Source organism: Sus scrofa, chromosome 1 (genome assembly GCF_000003025.6).
Source record: "Sus scrofa isolate TJ Tabasco breed Duroc chromosome 1, Sscrofa11.1, whole genome shotgun sequence".
In the NCBI taxonomy this organism is placed as follows: domain Eukaryota; kingdom Metazoa; phylum Chordata; class Mammalia; order Artiodactyla; family Suidae; genus Sus; species Sus scrofa.
The window spans coordinates 10,748,482-10,764,308 of record NC_010443.5 but is presented as its reverse complement, the minus strand read 5'-3'; the positions used below and the strand labels follow the sequence as shown (position 1 = coordinate 10,764,308).

Sequence of the window (15,827 nt, the reverse complement as noted above, 5' to 3'; positions counted from 1 at the left end):
AGAACATGAGTAGAAACACAAACACAAGAACTAAATCATTAAGAATGTTCCTACTGCTTGTAGAAATTTAATGTCTATTGGGCTCAAATTGTGTCGCAGATGATAAAATCTCTCACCATACAAAACTGAAAGTCTGCCATATTAGAATTAGGTCTTGGCTCAAGTGAAAGAAAACCCAGTTAACTATGCATTAAATATATCAAGTTTTATTTTCTCATGTAGACAGTATGGAAGCAGACAATGCAAAACTCACGATGCCACTTCATAATCATAAGAAACTCAGACTTCTCTACATCATTGCTCCTCAGACTATGCTGTTGATTCATGATCCAAAATGGCTGCTTGAACTCCAGTCATTGCAGTTACAATTAGCAAGAAGAGAAGTAAATAAAGGTTATTCCCTCCATTTTAGGATACTTCCCAAAATTCACCCACTGACACTTTCAAAGATTGTTCTTGGTCAGATATGACTCCAAAACCACACCTTGCAAAGAAGATCAGATAATACAGTCTTTATCCCAAATGACCATGTATTCCATTGAAAACAAGTCAAAGATTCCATGACCAAGTGAATGGGAGAGACAAGACCTGGAAAGACAAAATAGTTTCCTAAATAACAATTTATGCCCCTACTTTGTTTCAGATAAGATTCTAGTGGCCTAGAAAGATGTATAAATTACAGCAAGAGAACATGTCTTAAAATACATGAGAAGGGAGAAAGCAAAACACAGGTGGAGATATTAAAGTAACCCCTAAATGAGGTTAATATAATAATGCCCATGATAGAATCAGGTACTTAATACAGGAAATTCATGAACTTAGTCCTCACCTTTTTAACGGCTAGCCCAACCAAGAAAGCCTGATAAGTTACACAGTTCACTTTCCACAAGATAAAAAGTCTGATTTTTTAGGAAAAGCATTGCTATCCGGGCAGGAGAGGAATTTTTCTCAGAGGAAGCATACCTATTAATTTTCCCTTGGAAGGAAGCATTTTTTAAGGGAAGAAAGATTGGTAAAGTGGAGAGGAGGCTCAGAGTGGAAGACCTGGTGAGAGAAGACAGTGGACAGTATAAAAATATCTCTGAGTGCAGGGATGAAAGTGGAAGGGGATGGAAGTTCAGTAAAGTAAAATCAATGGATTTAAAGCTGGACACAGTAGGCCAGGCTTGTCAAGTTAGCCCAAGGACATGCACAAAGAGAGCACCATTCTGCCCTCTCCGCTCTCAGTCTAGCCCTTAGGTTACTCAGAATCCCCATAGGAAATGCAAAGCAGATGAGTATTTAACAAGGTCAGAGCCAGCTGTTGACAGGAGAGAGGAAGAGGGGAGAGGGTTTTCATTTACCATCACAGTCTACCGACCGAGGGGGCTCTTGGCCACCATTTCGGCATCCTTGTCCCAGAGAGAGAGGACACAGGATAGGCTCACCCAGTCCATGGCTTGTGGGGCACAGGGATCTTAAGACTCACCCAATACTTAAGTCCTGGCAAGTACCCCTGTTCTCAAGGTGCCACCCTGTGCAAACAGCACAACTTTCTGATCCTTCATTTCTTCATCCATTAGAAAAAGAGTGTAACAACCTTGCTCACAGAGTTATTTTGAAAATCAATTGTGAAAACACAAAATTTAAAGTTGTCACACGGTAACAGGGACTAACTAGTCAGTAGACTTACCTCTATCCTCTTAGAGCAAGTTCCTCAGGATAATACTAAATTGGGGGCATTTCACTCTGCTGATTGTTTCCTTTGCTGTGCAGAATCTTCTGAGTTTGATGTAGTCCCATTTGTTTATTTTCTTTTTGTGTCCTGTATTTCTGGTGTCCTATCCATGAAATCATTGAATCATTGCCAAGACCAGTGTCAAAAGGCTTTTTCCCTGTTGTGTTCCAGGTGTTTCACAGTTTCAGGTCTAAAGTCTTTAATCCATCTTGCGCTGATTTTTGTATATAATGTAAGATTAGGATCCAATGTCATCCTTTTGCTTAAAATAGCCTTTTTGACACTTGTACATCGATTTACTTCTGGGCTCTCTATTCATTCCACTGGTCCATATGTCTGACTGTATGCCTGTACCACACTATTTTGATTATTGCAGATTTGTAATACAGTTTGAGATCAGGAAGTTGATGCCTCCAGACTTGTTCTTAAGATTATTTGGCTACCCATAATCTTTATGGCTCTAAATGAACTATTTATCTATTTCTGCAAAAAAAAAAAAAATATATATATATATATATATATATATATATATATATATATGCCTTGGGATGGGATTTTGATAGGGATTGCATTGAATCTGTAGATAGTTTTGAGTAGTATGGACATTTTAACAATAGTAAATCTTCCAACTCATAAACCTAGGATGTCTTTCTATAAAAGGCAACCTATGAAATGGGAGAAAATGTTTGCAAATCATGTATCTCAGAAGGGATTAATCTCCAAAATATATAAGAAACTCCTTTAACTCAACAGCAACAAACAAATAACTCAATTTAAAAACAGGCCAAGGATTTGAATAAACATTTCTCCAAGGCAGACATGCAAATGGTCAATAGATACATGAAAAAAAAATGCTCACTGTCACTAATCATCAGGGAAATTCAAATCAAAACCATCATGAGATACCACGTCATACCCATCAGTTTGTCTATTATTAAAAAAAAAAAAACACACAGCAAATGTTGGTGAAGAAGTGGAAAATTAGAACTTTTTTGCACCTGTTGGTGGGAAAGCAAAACGGTATAGTCACTGTGGAAAGTAGTATGCAGCTTCCTCAAAAATTAAAAAGAATTACCATATGATTCAGCCATCCCACATCTGGGGATTAATTTAAAAGACCTGAAATCAGGATTCCAAAGAGATGCTAGTACTTCCATGTTCACTGCAGCATTAATAACAATATCCAAGGTGTAGAAACAATTTAAATGTCAACAGATGACTAGATAAGAAAATGTGGTATATACATACTACTCAACCTTTACCAAGAAGGAAATTCGGCCCCATGTGACAACATGGATGAACTTGAAAGTCATTATTCTTAGTGAAATAAGCCAGTCACCAAAAGACAAATACTGCATGATTCCACTTAGATGAGGTGTTAAAAATAGTCATATTCATAGAACCAAAGAATAGAATCACAATTGCCAGGGGCTGTGGAAAGAGGGAAATGAGGGGTTATTGACAATGGGCATAAAATTTCAGTTACACAAGATGAGTAAGTTCTGGAGATCTACTATACAAGTGCCTCTAGTTAACAAAGCTGTAGTGTACACTTAGGAATTTGTTAAAAGGATGGAAAACATATTAAGTGTTCTTACCACAATAAAATAAAATTTTAAAGGGAAATGGGGGTTGGGGAGATTTAGGGCAAGAGCAGTGAGCCTTAAGGGGGGTATGGGTTAATTTGGAGTCCACAAACATCCATTTTATCATCTGTCCCTAAAGATCCACCCACCTAATAAAGCACCCTCTTTATTGCTGCAGCTCTCCAGAGCAAAGGGGCGCTTATGCTCAGTATGTAATCTTACTTGGACTCTTTTTTCTCAATATGATGGGGCCAACATAACCGCTACTGGAAGCTCATCAATGCACGCAAATTCAGGCAGGGCAAATAAGGCTGTAAGCTACCTCTGCATGTAAATAATGTTTGTTTCTTCACCACTCTATTCCCAGCACATCGAACATAGTAGGTGACCAACAAATATTTGATGAGTGAATAAATATGGTAAAGAACTCTGGGAATTCAGGCTTTATTCCACTTACATATATAAGTGCATGTGGTAAACAAACAAAAGATATGCATGCATATATATATATATACACGTTCCCTCAAAATTCATATGTCGAAGCCCAAGCCTCCAATGGGATGGGATTTGGAGATGGGGTCTTTGGGAGGTAGACAGGTCATGAGAATGGAGCCCTCATGATGGAATCGGTGCCCTTAAAAGAAGAGACAGGAGCTCTCCCTCCCTCCCTCCCTCCCTCCCTCTCTCTCTCTCTCCCTCTCTCTCTCTTTCTCTTTCTCCTTGTCTCCATCATGTAGGGACACAGGAAGAAGAGGGCCATTTTCAAGCCAAGAAGTGAGTTCCCATCAGGATCTGAATCTTAATCTGCCTGCACCTTGACCTTGGACTTGTCGGCCTCCAGACTATGAAAAATAAGCATCTATTGTTTAAGCTATTCAGTCTACAGCATTTTGTTACAGCAGGCAGAGCTGACTAAGATATATTCGAAAGTTATTTGAAGGAAGAGTAAAACAGGCAGTAGAAAGCTGGTTTTCACCAAAAACGTCCAGGAATGTTGCAAAAAACAACATTGAATTTAACCCTAAATGAGTATATTAAATAAATGCATGGTAACAAATGAGAAAAAATTACTAAAATTATCCAACAGTTACTGTTTGTTATTTTTCAGAACATTTTTTTTTTTTAATTTCTTTGCATGGCTCTTATAAAGTGCAAAGACTAGAAAGCTTTGTTTTATTTTTCACACACATAGGAAATATGCCATTCATCCATATTATTTCCAATAAACAATTATTGTTTGTCAGTTAAAAGCTCAAGCCCTATGCTAGATAAATGAGAAAATTAAATACTTCTGCCCTCAGAGGCTTTACACTCTCATGAAAGTAGCAGACACCTGCCTAGGTAATTATAAAACAGGGGGTTAAGTATTACGGTAGATGCAAAAAACTAGTTTGCAACAGCAGCACATAGGTTTAGTGCCTGGTCTGCAAAGAGTGCAGAAAAAGGGTTTCTCTAGGAAGGGTTTCTCTTGAAATTCAAATAAAACTAACCTGAGGGAAGAAGTTGGGAAAAGGATGATCCAAGTAGAGAGACAGTAAATGCAAAAGCCTGGAAACAAATGTTGTCAGTTTAGGAAACTGCAAGAATTTCTGTACTGCTGAACAGGAGAATATATACTGAGACACAGATGCCAAGACGAAGGTCTGACTGTGTACACTGAGCATGACATATCCACTCCTGCTCCTCTTTCCAGATCCACGGCAGGCATGGCTAATTGATTACAGCATTCCCACAGAACCCAGATGCAGCCTCCGAATCTTTCTTGGCCTGAGACCCTAGGGAGTCCTTTTCACTCTATCAGAAGGCAAGATGAAATCTCCTGGCCATGCCTGCTACAGATGATGAGGAGCCTTTGAAGGTTATAAACAGGGGAAGAATAGTAGCCAGATTTGTGATTTAAAAGATCTCTGTGGTAAAACTGTAAATAGTAGATTTGGGAGGGGCAAACAAAAGTGAAAGGATATCATTGTGTCTTATATACGAATCACTATAGGACATAAATTTTTGCCATAACCTGTGTTCAAAAGAAAATTAAAAGCAAACGGTGGAGTTCCTATTGCAGCTCAGCAGGTTATGAAGCCAACTAGTACCCATGAGGTTGCAGGTTCAATCCTTGGCCTTCCTCAGTGGGTTAAGGATCCCAGCTTGCCAGAAGCTACCTTGTAGGTCACAGATGCAGCTCAGATCCGGTGTGGCTGTGGCTGTGATATAGGCGGGCAGCTGCAGCTCTGATTTGACCCCTAGCCTGGGAACTTCCACATGCTACAAGTGTGGTGCTTAAAAGCAACAAAATAAAACAAAACAAACAAAAAAAAAAGTGGTACATAGAGACTGGGCTGGCACTATGTTTGGCCTTATAATGAACATATTCCAAAGGCAAAAAATTTTAGAACTTTCCCTCAGAAGTTTCCACATCTCAGCTATGCTAACATTTGCTCCTGGAGGATGAAGGTGCTAAAGTTTATTTAGAGAAAAAAAAAAATCATCTCATAATGAATGCTACCACCTTACGAAGGAGGAAAGGATGTTATTTGTAGCTACTGTTTTACCACCAGAGAGCAGAGAGCTTCAATAAGAAAAACTCAACAAGAAGGGAATAATAATAACTCAATTTGGTCTACACTGCTGTTACAGTCAGAGCACAGTGGCTTTCAATATAACATCAACTGTGGGCTTGTTGAATTAAGAGACTGAACCATATTTTTTTCACCTCTTTTTTTTAATATCCCAGCAGAACTGCCACTTGTCAGTCGATTTGTTTTTAATTCCCAGGTCTCTCTGGTTTGTTTGTAGCTACTACATTTTTTTCTCTTTTTAAGTGCATGAAGAAGGTTAGAGTTTTGATAATCCATGTCCACCCAAAGGCTCCAGGGAAACAGGAAAGGCAAACAGAGCTAAATTGAGAGGGGATGTATCAGCAGGGAAAAAAAAAAAAAAAAAAAAAAAAAAAACACAGATAGGAAGGCCTACTCTCATTACCCAGGTGACGTTTCCCCAGGAATGCTGGGGAGGTGACAAATAGAGCAAAATCAGATATTCAACACCAGGCATTTAGCAAGAGGAGACAGGAAGAGGAGATTCCTGCCGTGGTTTTATATGGGCAGTGTTCTGCAGGCTGGAAGCGCCTAGGCCTCCAGCAAACTGACAAGTCCAGCCTGGAGGACAAAGAAGCCACAGGCCTCAAGGGGGCAGGGGTGCAGGGAAGGGGAAGCAGAGCACAGGGAATGAGGAGGGAAATTCTTTTCCCAGGGGACTCAATACCAAAGTAAAATGGGGAGACCAGAGCTCTGCTGTTTCCTGTAAAGAGAGAGGGAGGAAGAAAGGGGGTTGGGAGGAGAGGGAGAGACAGAGAGAGACAGAGAGGAAGAGAGAGAGAGAGGAAGAGAGAGAGAGGAGGGAGAGAGAGAGATGTTTATTTTAAGGAGTCAGAGGCGGTTGGGCATCTGGGAACTCTGCTCCCACCCTCCGACTCTCTAACTAAAATGCATTTATATCACCATTGTTTTCTATTTGTTTTGTTTGTCTGTGGGATGGGGCTTCAAGGGAAACTGGGAGACACTGCTAGGAAGTTTGATTTTATTGCATTATGCTTTCATCTAGAAAACAATTAAGAGGAATTTTAATGGCAAGATGTGCTCCCCCCCAACAAATATTTATCAAAACTTGTGGAGTCACTTTGCTTTCAACACCGAAGACACAAACCCTTTGATGAGACTGTTCTTTCTCTCAAGAAACAGTTGTTACAAGTCCAGAGACACGGGAGTGAAATCGAAGGAAGTGAGGCCATGAGGATTAGGCCTTTGGTCAGTACAAATTCAGGCCATTTCCAGAGGGCAGGCTGTTCTGGAAGTCAGTCATCAAACAGGCAGGGTCTACACAAACCTGTGTATCATTCGAAGTGAGTCTCCCCAGGGCAGGCACCCGAGAGCTCCCTTTTCACCTGCAGTCTCTCTTCCACAGCACCCCTCCCCCACAGACATTCATGATTCTCCCCCGCCAGCGTCTCCACAGCAAGATTCCAAGCAAAGATCCCTATGATTCAGATAGTTTGGAGCAGAGCTTCTACGGGATAAATGTGGTTTTTTTCTGACTCATAGGAATCATCACTCCAACAAAACCTTCACTGGGTATGTGCTGTTAATAGAATGACTATGTCCATTCCTAGTCATACTAAATACTCTTTTCCTGGAGGGAAGGAAGGAAAAAAAGGAACAGGTAACGAGACATCTCCTCTGCCCCAGGTCTCCCTTCTGACGGTGCAATATTGCTACAAGCCTTCATTTCCACATCCGGGGAAAGGAGCAGTCGTAAGGCAGGTAAGATTTTTCTTTCTTTTTCTTTCTTTGGGTTCTTGATGGTTTCTGTTTTGACAAGACCTCTTTAAAGACCTGCCAGCTCAGCTGTAAAAATTTGCTCTGGATTGAAACTTGGCATTTATAGTTGCAGTACCAGAGCAGGCTTTTTCTCTTATTTTTTTTTTTAACACTAAATTTGGACTAAATCTGTTAAGACTCTTCTTAAAATTGTGAGTGTAAAAAAATTCGGGAGCTTTCTGAGTTCCTTGATATTTTGTGTTCCTACTATGTGAGGAAAACAGATTCTGATTTCTAAAAAAAGACAAACTGCCAGTCTGTGATTAAAATTTCTTCTTTGGGTGTGCCTACGTCTGTGGGTGAACTTGTTTAAATATACAGTATATTCATTCATGGATCGCACGTGCACGAACTTTAAGCCGTTTCAAATCAGGAAAAGTTAAGCAAACGCCGGGCCCCCATCTCTCAATCCCCACTGGGAAGCTGATGGGCTGTCCCGCCCAGAGGAAGGAGGAAAGGCCTGGAGCATCACTGCCTGCCTCCCTTTCTCAGACCTGAGAGGGTGGAGCAGGTGAGGAAGACGGGAGCCTGTGGTCCCAGCAGAGCGCGGCTACCTCCACGGAGCAGTGGAGACCCCACCCCGCTGCTGACAGACGCTGCTCCGCTTGTCAAGAGAACATTTTGGACTCTTCCATCTGACCTGTGTCTCTCCCATCTGTGACCACCCACCAAGGGGTTAAGGATGGCAAGGCTGTCACTCAGCCTCCTCACAGCTTTTCTCTATTTCTCAGCCCAGAGACTTAGGAAATTATTTCTCTTATCAGCCTGTGTTTTGCCCTCCTTTTTTTTTTTTTTTTTTTTTTTTCCTTTAACTGCTTTTCTTTTTTTTAAACTATATTAAAATGGTCCCTCAAGTAAAATGTACTGAGTGAGGGAGTTCCCACTGTGGCTCAGCAGGTTACAAACTTAACTCATAGGATCCATGAGAATGTGGGTTCGCTCCCTGGCCTCGCTCAGTGGGTTAAGGACCCAGGCTTGCTGCAAGCTGCGGTGCACGGAGCTCAGATCCAGCATTGCTGTAGCTGTGGTGTAGGCTTGTGGCTGGGATGTTCCATATGCCGCAGGTGTGGCCCTAAAAAGAAAAAAAAAAAAATGTATTGAGACATCTCTTGCCAACCCCTGTCCTCATTCGCCCTGTCCTGTCGCTGTCACCCTGAGGAGAAATCATCTGGGTGGGTTCCTCCTAGGTCCCTCCAAGGCTTCTTTCATGCAAAAGCCAGAAAAGGAAACTGTGCTTTGATATTCTCTCCTTTCATTTCACACCACCCTTCACCCCGCCTTTTTCAGTTAACAAAATTGTTCTGCATTCGTACCTAGAGATCTTCCTCATTCACGTCTTAGGCCTCCGGCGTAACCCTGTGTGAACGTGGTCAGCCATCCTCTTTGTTTTCTGGGCTTGTGCTGTTTCTGACCTTTTTTTTTTATTACAAATATTGAAGAAAGAGGAACATGTTCTATTTCTTTATTATCAACCCTTATGTATGTTTCTACCTTTGTCATTACCTCCCTTTGCTTCTCTTCTCCAACATTTTTTTTTGTCTTTTTAGAGCTGCACCCATGGCATATGGAGGTTCCCAGGCAAGGGGTCGGCCTACACCACAGCCACAGCAACGCAGGATCCGAGCCGTGTCCAAGACCTACACTACAGCTCACGGCAATGCCGGATCCCTGACCCACTGGGCAAGGCCAGGGATGGAACCCATGTCCGCATGGACATGAATCGGGCTCATTAACCACAGAGTCATGACGGGAACTCAGGGCTTCTCCAGCTTTTTGAGTCATGCAACTTACTTTGTTTCATCTTGTGTTGACCTAAGCATTTTCTGTCACGACTTTTTTTCTTAGCAAAATGACTGATATTCCAAAATTCTGCTGTGTTTCATCATTATGAAATGCTGCATTTTTGGTTTATACTCCCTCTTTGACCAGAGGATTGTTTAACAGTTTTGTTTTGCTTGCGGAGTGAAGGGGCCTTGCTCTGAATCAAACTGTAGATTCATTGTATTGCTACCAGACAATTTTGCTGTGCTATTTCTATATTTCTATTTCATTAGAATATATTGAGATTGTCTTTGTGGATTCACTGGCATGTGATCAATTTTTGGTGAGGGATGCATAAGCACTTAAAAGGTAGGGGGAGGTTTGTGCAGTTGAAATCTATACAGAAGCGTTAACTTACTGTGTTGTTTAGGTCTTTTTATTGTTGCCTCTCCCCCCAGTTAAATAAGATCACGTACTGAGAGAGGTCAGTCGGAGCTTCCAGTTATTAGTAGAATTTCTTATATCGGCTGTGGTTTCTGTTTCATGGAAGTTTCCACTTCATTTGCCATGTAAATATTTTTAATTATTGCATCTTGTGGAAATTGTAGCCTTGAGCATTATAAGGTTTCCTTTCTGTCATTATTAATGTTCTTCGGCCTGAATTCTACCTTGTCTGAAACTAAGATTATGACCTTTATTTCCACTTCTGTTGACATTTTCCTGGCATGACTTTATTTGTCCTTTTATTTAACTTTTCTTTCTTTCCTTTTTTTTTTTTTTTTTTTTTTTTTTTGCTTTTTAGGGTCTCACCTGCAGCCCTATGGAAGTTCCCAGGCTAAGGGTGAAACTGGAGCTGCAGGTGCCAACCTACACCACAGCCACACCCATGTGAGATCCTTAACCCACTGAGCAAGGCCAGGGATCAAACCTGCATCTTCATGGATACTAGTTGGATTCTTAACCTGCTGAGCTACAACAGGAACTCCCTTATTTAACTTAATTGCTTTTAGTTTTCTCTCTTGTATGTAGAATAGAGTTGTGTGTGCTTTGTAACCCAATTTGAACCTTTTTTTTTGTCTTTTTGCCATTTCTCAGGCCGCTCCCATGGCATATGGAGGTTCCCAGGCGAGGGGTCGAATCAGAGCTGTAGCTGCCAGCCTACACCACAGCCACAGCAACTCGGGATCGGAGCTGAGTCTGCAACCTACACCACAGCTCACGGCAATGCCAGATCCTTAATCCACTGAGCAAGGCCAGGGATCGAACCTGCAACCTCATGGTTCCTAGTCAGATTCATTAACCACTGCGCCACGACGGAACTCCACAGTTTGAACTTTTTTAACCAGTGAGTTGTCTATTTTTATTTACTCATATAACAGATATGTGTATTCTCAGTCTGTAATATCAATTCATATTATGTTTATACATGTGTATATATACATGAACATGTATGTATAATTTTCACAATGTGATCTCTTTGCTCGTTTACGTTTGCTATTGCCAGTTATTTTTCTAATATTTATAAAGTTATTTGTTTTGTCCTTGGAATTACTTTTATGTTAAACTTTTATATAATGTTCTTAATTCCTTCTTTGCTTTAAAGATTACGTCTTCGTTTCCTATTATAAGCAACAATTAGTTTGTAAGTTCCTCCTCCTTCACCACCTTATTTTAAGCAATACAATTAATGCCTTTTATATCTGCCTTGAACTATACAATAAGCTAAAACATTTACCACCTGATTTGGGAGCTTTAGAGGATAATATCTGACTCCCAGCTATTACCCATGAAGCAAGCGATGATCTTACACAACTTTCCACCTTTTTATTCCATTCTTCCCTTTTTGTTGGTACATTTATTTCTGCATTTGCAGAACTATAAAATGTACATGTTATTTTGTTACAATTATCTGTAACTTTCCTTTGGTCTGAATTTCAAAGTTAAGTATATTTAATATTCACCACTAGTCCTTTTCCTAAACCACCCCACACCCCTGCCAATCTCCCCTTGGTTGGCCAAAGTTTATTCTCTAGTACCTTCCCCAGCAAGATATGTTCAAAACTGTTGGTCTGTATAACTGTGAGGAACTTGCCTGCATAGAAAATAGTCAGCTCACACTTTTCCCCTTCAGATGCTGTGTAAATTGTTTGATGGCTTCTGCTGTGGGACACTGCCATTGAGAAGCTTGGTGCCAACCTGATTTTCTCTTCCTTAAAAGGGTTTTCCTTTACCTGGATGTCCTTTCCCTTTCCCTCGCTTTATCTTCACAGTCAAATACTGTAATCAATTATGAGTCAGTGTTAACAGTTTGGGGTCAATTTTCACTTTCAGTATACACGTTTAAATCTGTTTCATTTCCAGAAAAGTGTCATGAATTATAGTCTCAAAATGTGTTCTTTGTTTCACTGTGTTTTCTTCTTTGGGAATTTCAATTATAGAAATGTTAGATTTCCTTTGCCTCTCCTCTATATCATTTTGTCCACATCCATTTTTTTAAATTTATTTTTTTCCTATTGTCTCTGTTCTAATCGTTATGTTCCCAACTATACTTCAAACTATAACTATTTTATTTTGTTCGGCATAACTCTGTCTTCATTTCTGAAATGGTCTTCTTCTGTGAGCGTGTGTGTGTTGTGAGAGCACCATATTAACGTGGCATTTTTTTTTTTTCCCACTGTACAGCAAGGGGGTCAGGTTATCCTTAGAGGTATACATTGCAGTTACAGTTTTTTCCCCCACCCTTTCTTCTGTTGCGACATGAGTATCTAGAGGCATTTTTTTTAATGTTGAAATTTGGCTCTTACAAGTGTGGGGAGGCCTATTTGTCTAAAACAATAAAAATTTTTAAATTATAAAATAATAAAGTAATAAAAATTAAAGGTTCACCATCCCTTTCTGCACCAACCTAAGTATTTAGCTTTAGGAACGGAAATGGTATTATGGGGACGGATCTAAAAATCCTACCTGTCTCACAGGTGACTCACGCAGGAAATTTAATGAAATACTGTAGAATACCATAGTCATTTAATCAAAGCAGCTCATTAAAGCAGAAAATAGTTTTAAAATTATCATATATGTGAAAATAATAGTATATATAAAATACATGTGAAAATATACTTGTGAAATAAATATATACATACACACACACACACACACACACATATATATTTTACTATTTTGTTTTAACTAGAAACATTTACTCACCAATCCTTTGATTGGTCAACAGTCAATCCTTGCTTTCAAAATGGGTGACCAGTGAGTGATTAGAGCTCCACATCATTTTACCATTTAGTTTTTGTATGATTCACACTCAATGCAATGTCTATGACTTCTGATTTCAGTTTCTTTAAAGGTGACAGAATACAAGAACCCTTGGGGAACGAGGGTTGCTCTCTCACAATTTTCCCTATATGTTACAATCCTCTTATTCCTACCTACCACAGCTGCAAAGTTTTAATAATTTTTTAAAATTCCTATTGAATTCTTAACTTTCCTTTCATAGGCATAGCCACACTTCCCTCTGTTATATTTCGTTAGCATCACATAATATTGAATTAAGGTATATTATTATAATAACAAAATCAACTAGCATAAACCCAGCTGACTCTTAGATCTGGAGGGACCAGACATGGGTGGGCATATTAAAAGCAGCCTATGCCATTCTCTAGGTGGGGGCATCAGTCACTATGTTTTAAAGAAAAAATTAAGAGCATTGGTTAATTGGGTGAGTCATCTTTGGGTGTGTCAATTAAGAGAGTTTTACTCCTTTGAGAGTTTATATTGCTATTCTGGGGCATCCTAGGCTTTCCAGAGCTGTTCTTTTGTTTTAAATGTGGAAGGCACCATCCCCAACGAAGAGAACAGAGGTAGATCTCTTTTTACTTGCTGCTGGGCAACAAAGATTCTGGATTCTGCTATTGTATCCTCGTGTTACAGGAGTATGACACTTCCCACCCCACCCCTCTCTTCTTGCTGAATACTGAGTCTTTTCTCTGTCCAATCCATTTTTGTGGTCATACCATCACTACCTGCCCAGCCTCCTTATTATCTTTTTAAAAGAGTTTGTTGTGTTCAGGACCTGCTAACAGCTAAGAGATGCTGTTGCAATTTGCTTCCTTGGCTTTATTTCTCAGCATCAAGCCTACATGCAAAATGCCTTCATTGCTAACCTTCCATTTTATTTCTAATGAGGCAACTGACTTGCACTGATGAGTTTCCTTCACCAGATCATTGGTTTGCATTAAGATTCATAGGTTATCATGGAGTTCTGACCTTTAAGTGTTAAGAAAATGCTATGGGCTGAATGTCCATGCCCCTGTCCTAAATGAATTGTTGAAGCTCTAATACCCAATGTGGAAGTGTTTGGAGGCGGGGCCTCCAGAGGTAACTGGGTTTAGATGAGGTCATGAGGGGGGAGTTCCCATGCTGGGACTAGTACCATCACAGGACAAGGAGAGGCTTCCTTTCTCTTTCTGCCACGTGAGGACGCAGCAAGTCGGTGGCCTTCTGCACACCAGGAAGAGGACCCTCACCAAACCCAACCCTGCCAGCACCCTGTACTCAGAACTGTGAGAAATAAACTTCTGTTCTTTAAGCCACCCAATCAATGACATTTTGTTGAAGCAGCCAGAACCAACTAAGACAGAAAATGGTGGAAGAAAGTCACGTGAATAGCACTGAAACACTGTCCCTTAGCATCATGGGAAGAAGTAAGAGGGTACCGAGGCAGAGGGGTCTGACTCAAGCCATTGCATAGGTGGGTAGTCACTGGGGGAATTTCTGTGAGAGCAGGTCACTGCATCATGAGGTAACATCAATATAGTTAAATCAGCTAACGTTGTGTAAAGAGCACCCAAAGAACTGGGATCTTACAACTCTCAAAACACAACACGACTCATCTCCATTTCCAAAGCTACAGACAGTCTCTTCCTCCTTTTTGATTTTTACACTCTTGCTTTCTTTCTCACTGGGCTCCGTATTTCCATTACTCCTTTTGGAGGTTTTCACTTAAAGATTTATAAACTGTGCCTTGCATTCCCTTAGTAAAAAGATGTTACAATATAGTATATAATAAACACAGAAAAGCCTTGGAAGGAAAAGGTGTTTTGATATTAGACAGCAGAATAATTGCTTATCAAAAGACCCAGTGATTGTTAAATGAAAGGTCTCAGTGGCAAAATCAGGTTAAAAACCTATGCATATTACAAATGCATTTTTACAAACATAAAAACTCTAGATATAAATATATATGTACATATTGTGTTTGAATGAGTGAATGCTAAGAAAAATAATCTGGAAGAATATATACCAAAATGCAAATGTTAATCTCCAGGAAAAAGAACTCAGATGAATATATGTTAAAAGTACATCAAAACACATTTTTAATGCACTATGGAGTTTAATGTCAGCCAGGTCTCTCTTGTGTACCCCTTCCAAGGAAATTTACTCACCAAAACAACATGAACCTCTTGGGTGTGGTCTTGAGGACTTGAGAATCAGTTTTCAGTGTGTGCACATTCATAGAGCTGGATAATGGGGAGATAAAAAGATATTAGAGGAAATCATTAGTCAGAATGAAAGTTCACAAAATGGGAAATACCATATTTGAAAGTCAGAACAAAAAAAAAAAAAAAAACTATATGATTACATTCAGCAAATACAAGGACCACTAAAAAGCACAGGACTTCTTCATCCTACTCATGTGTCAATCAACTACAGTGTAACAGAGGTCATATACACAGGGTACCAATCTGCCTGGAGCAAATGCTACTCAAACACAAAAATCTTCTTTGTCAGCACACTGCCAAATTCAAAGAGTAAGGAATTCTTAATACAGGGAAAATTCAAGGGGCTTTTATCGATTCATAACATTTTGCTCAGAAGTGGGACGAAAGCAGAGCTTGGAAAACAAGAAGTTCAAGGGCCCCTGAAAGTGTAAACTGAAGTGAAACTGGGAATATCAAGAGCCAGACTGGCTGCATGGCCCCCTTGCTGAGTTATAGTTCAGAGTCCCAGGACATTCAGTACTGCAGGGAACTGGAAGGAAGTGAGAGAAACAGACGTGAATGATTTCTATTTATTTCCAAAGTAAAACATCAAAAAGAGAGTATCAAACCCTCCCTGCTGGTCTTGGTCCATTGAGCCCAGGCTGAAGGAATTCGTCCTCCTTGTTGATTTGGGAGGAGTGAAAAAAAGCATTGCAAGAGGGATGAGAATAGGAAAAGAGAAGAGCAGTCTGCCATGAGGCTGACTTAGAGATCACAGGGACAATTAGAAAGCAAAGTACTGATTTACCTGAGTTTTCTTTACCTGTGATCTCCCTGCAACTAAAGGGAAGGGTGGAAATTCATCTGATTTAACAATGCTCAACTAGATCACAATCAAGCAGCC

The 15,827-nt window shown here is 40.0% G+C and overlaps 1 long non-coding RNA gene across 1 annotated transcript in view; it reads right to left on the bottom strand.

Annotated features, from left to right (window-relative positions):
* The window catches only part of LOC102161179, a 96,050-nt gene extending 80,444 nt beyond the window's left edge, over positions 1-15,606 (bottom strand). Inside the window, exon 1 of the long non-coding RNA XR_309353.3 lies at positions 14,888-15,606. This is a non-coding gene — a long non-coding RNA (uncharacterized LOC102161179). The remainder of the gene's footprint in view (positions 1-14,887) is intronic.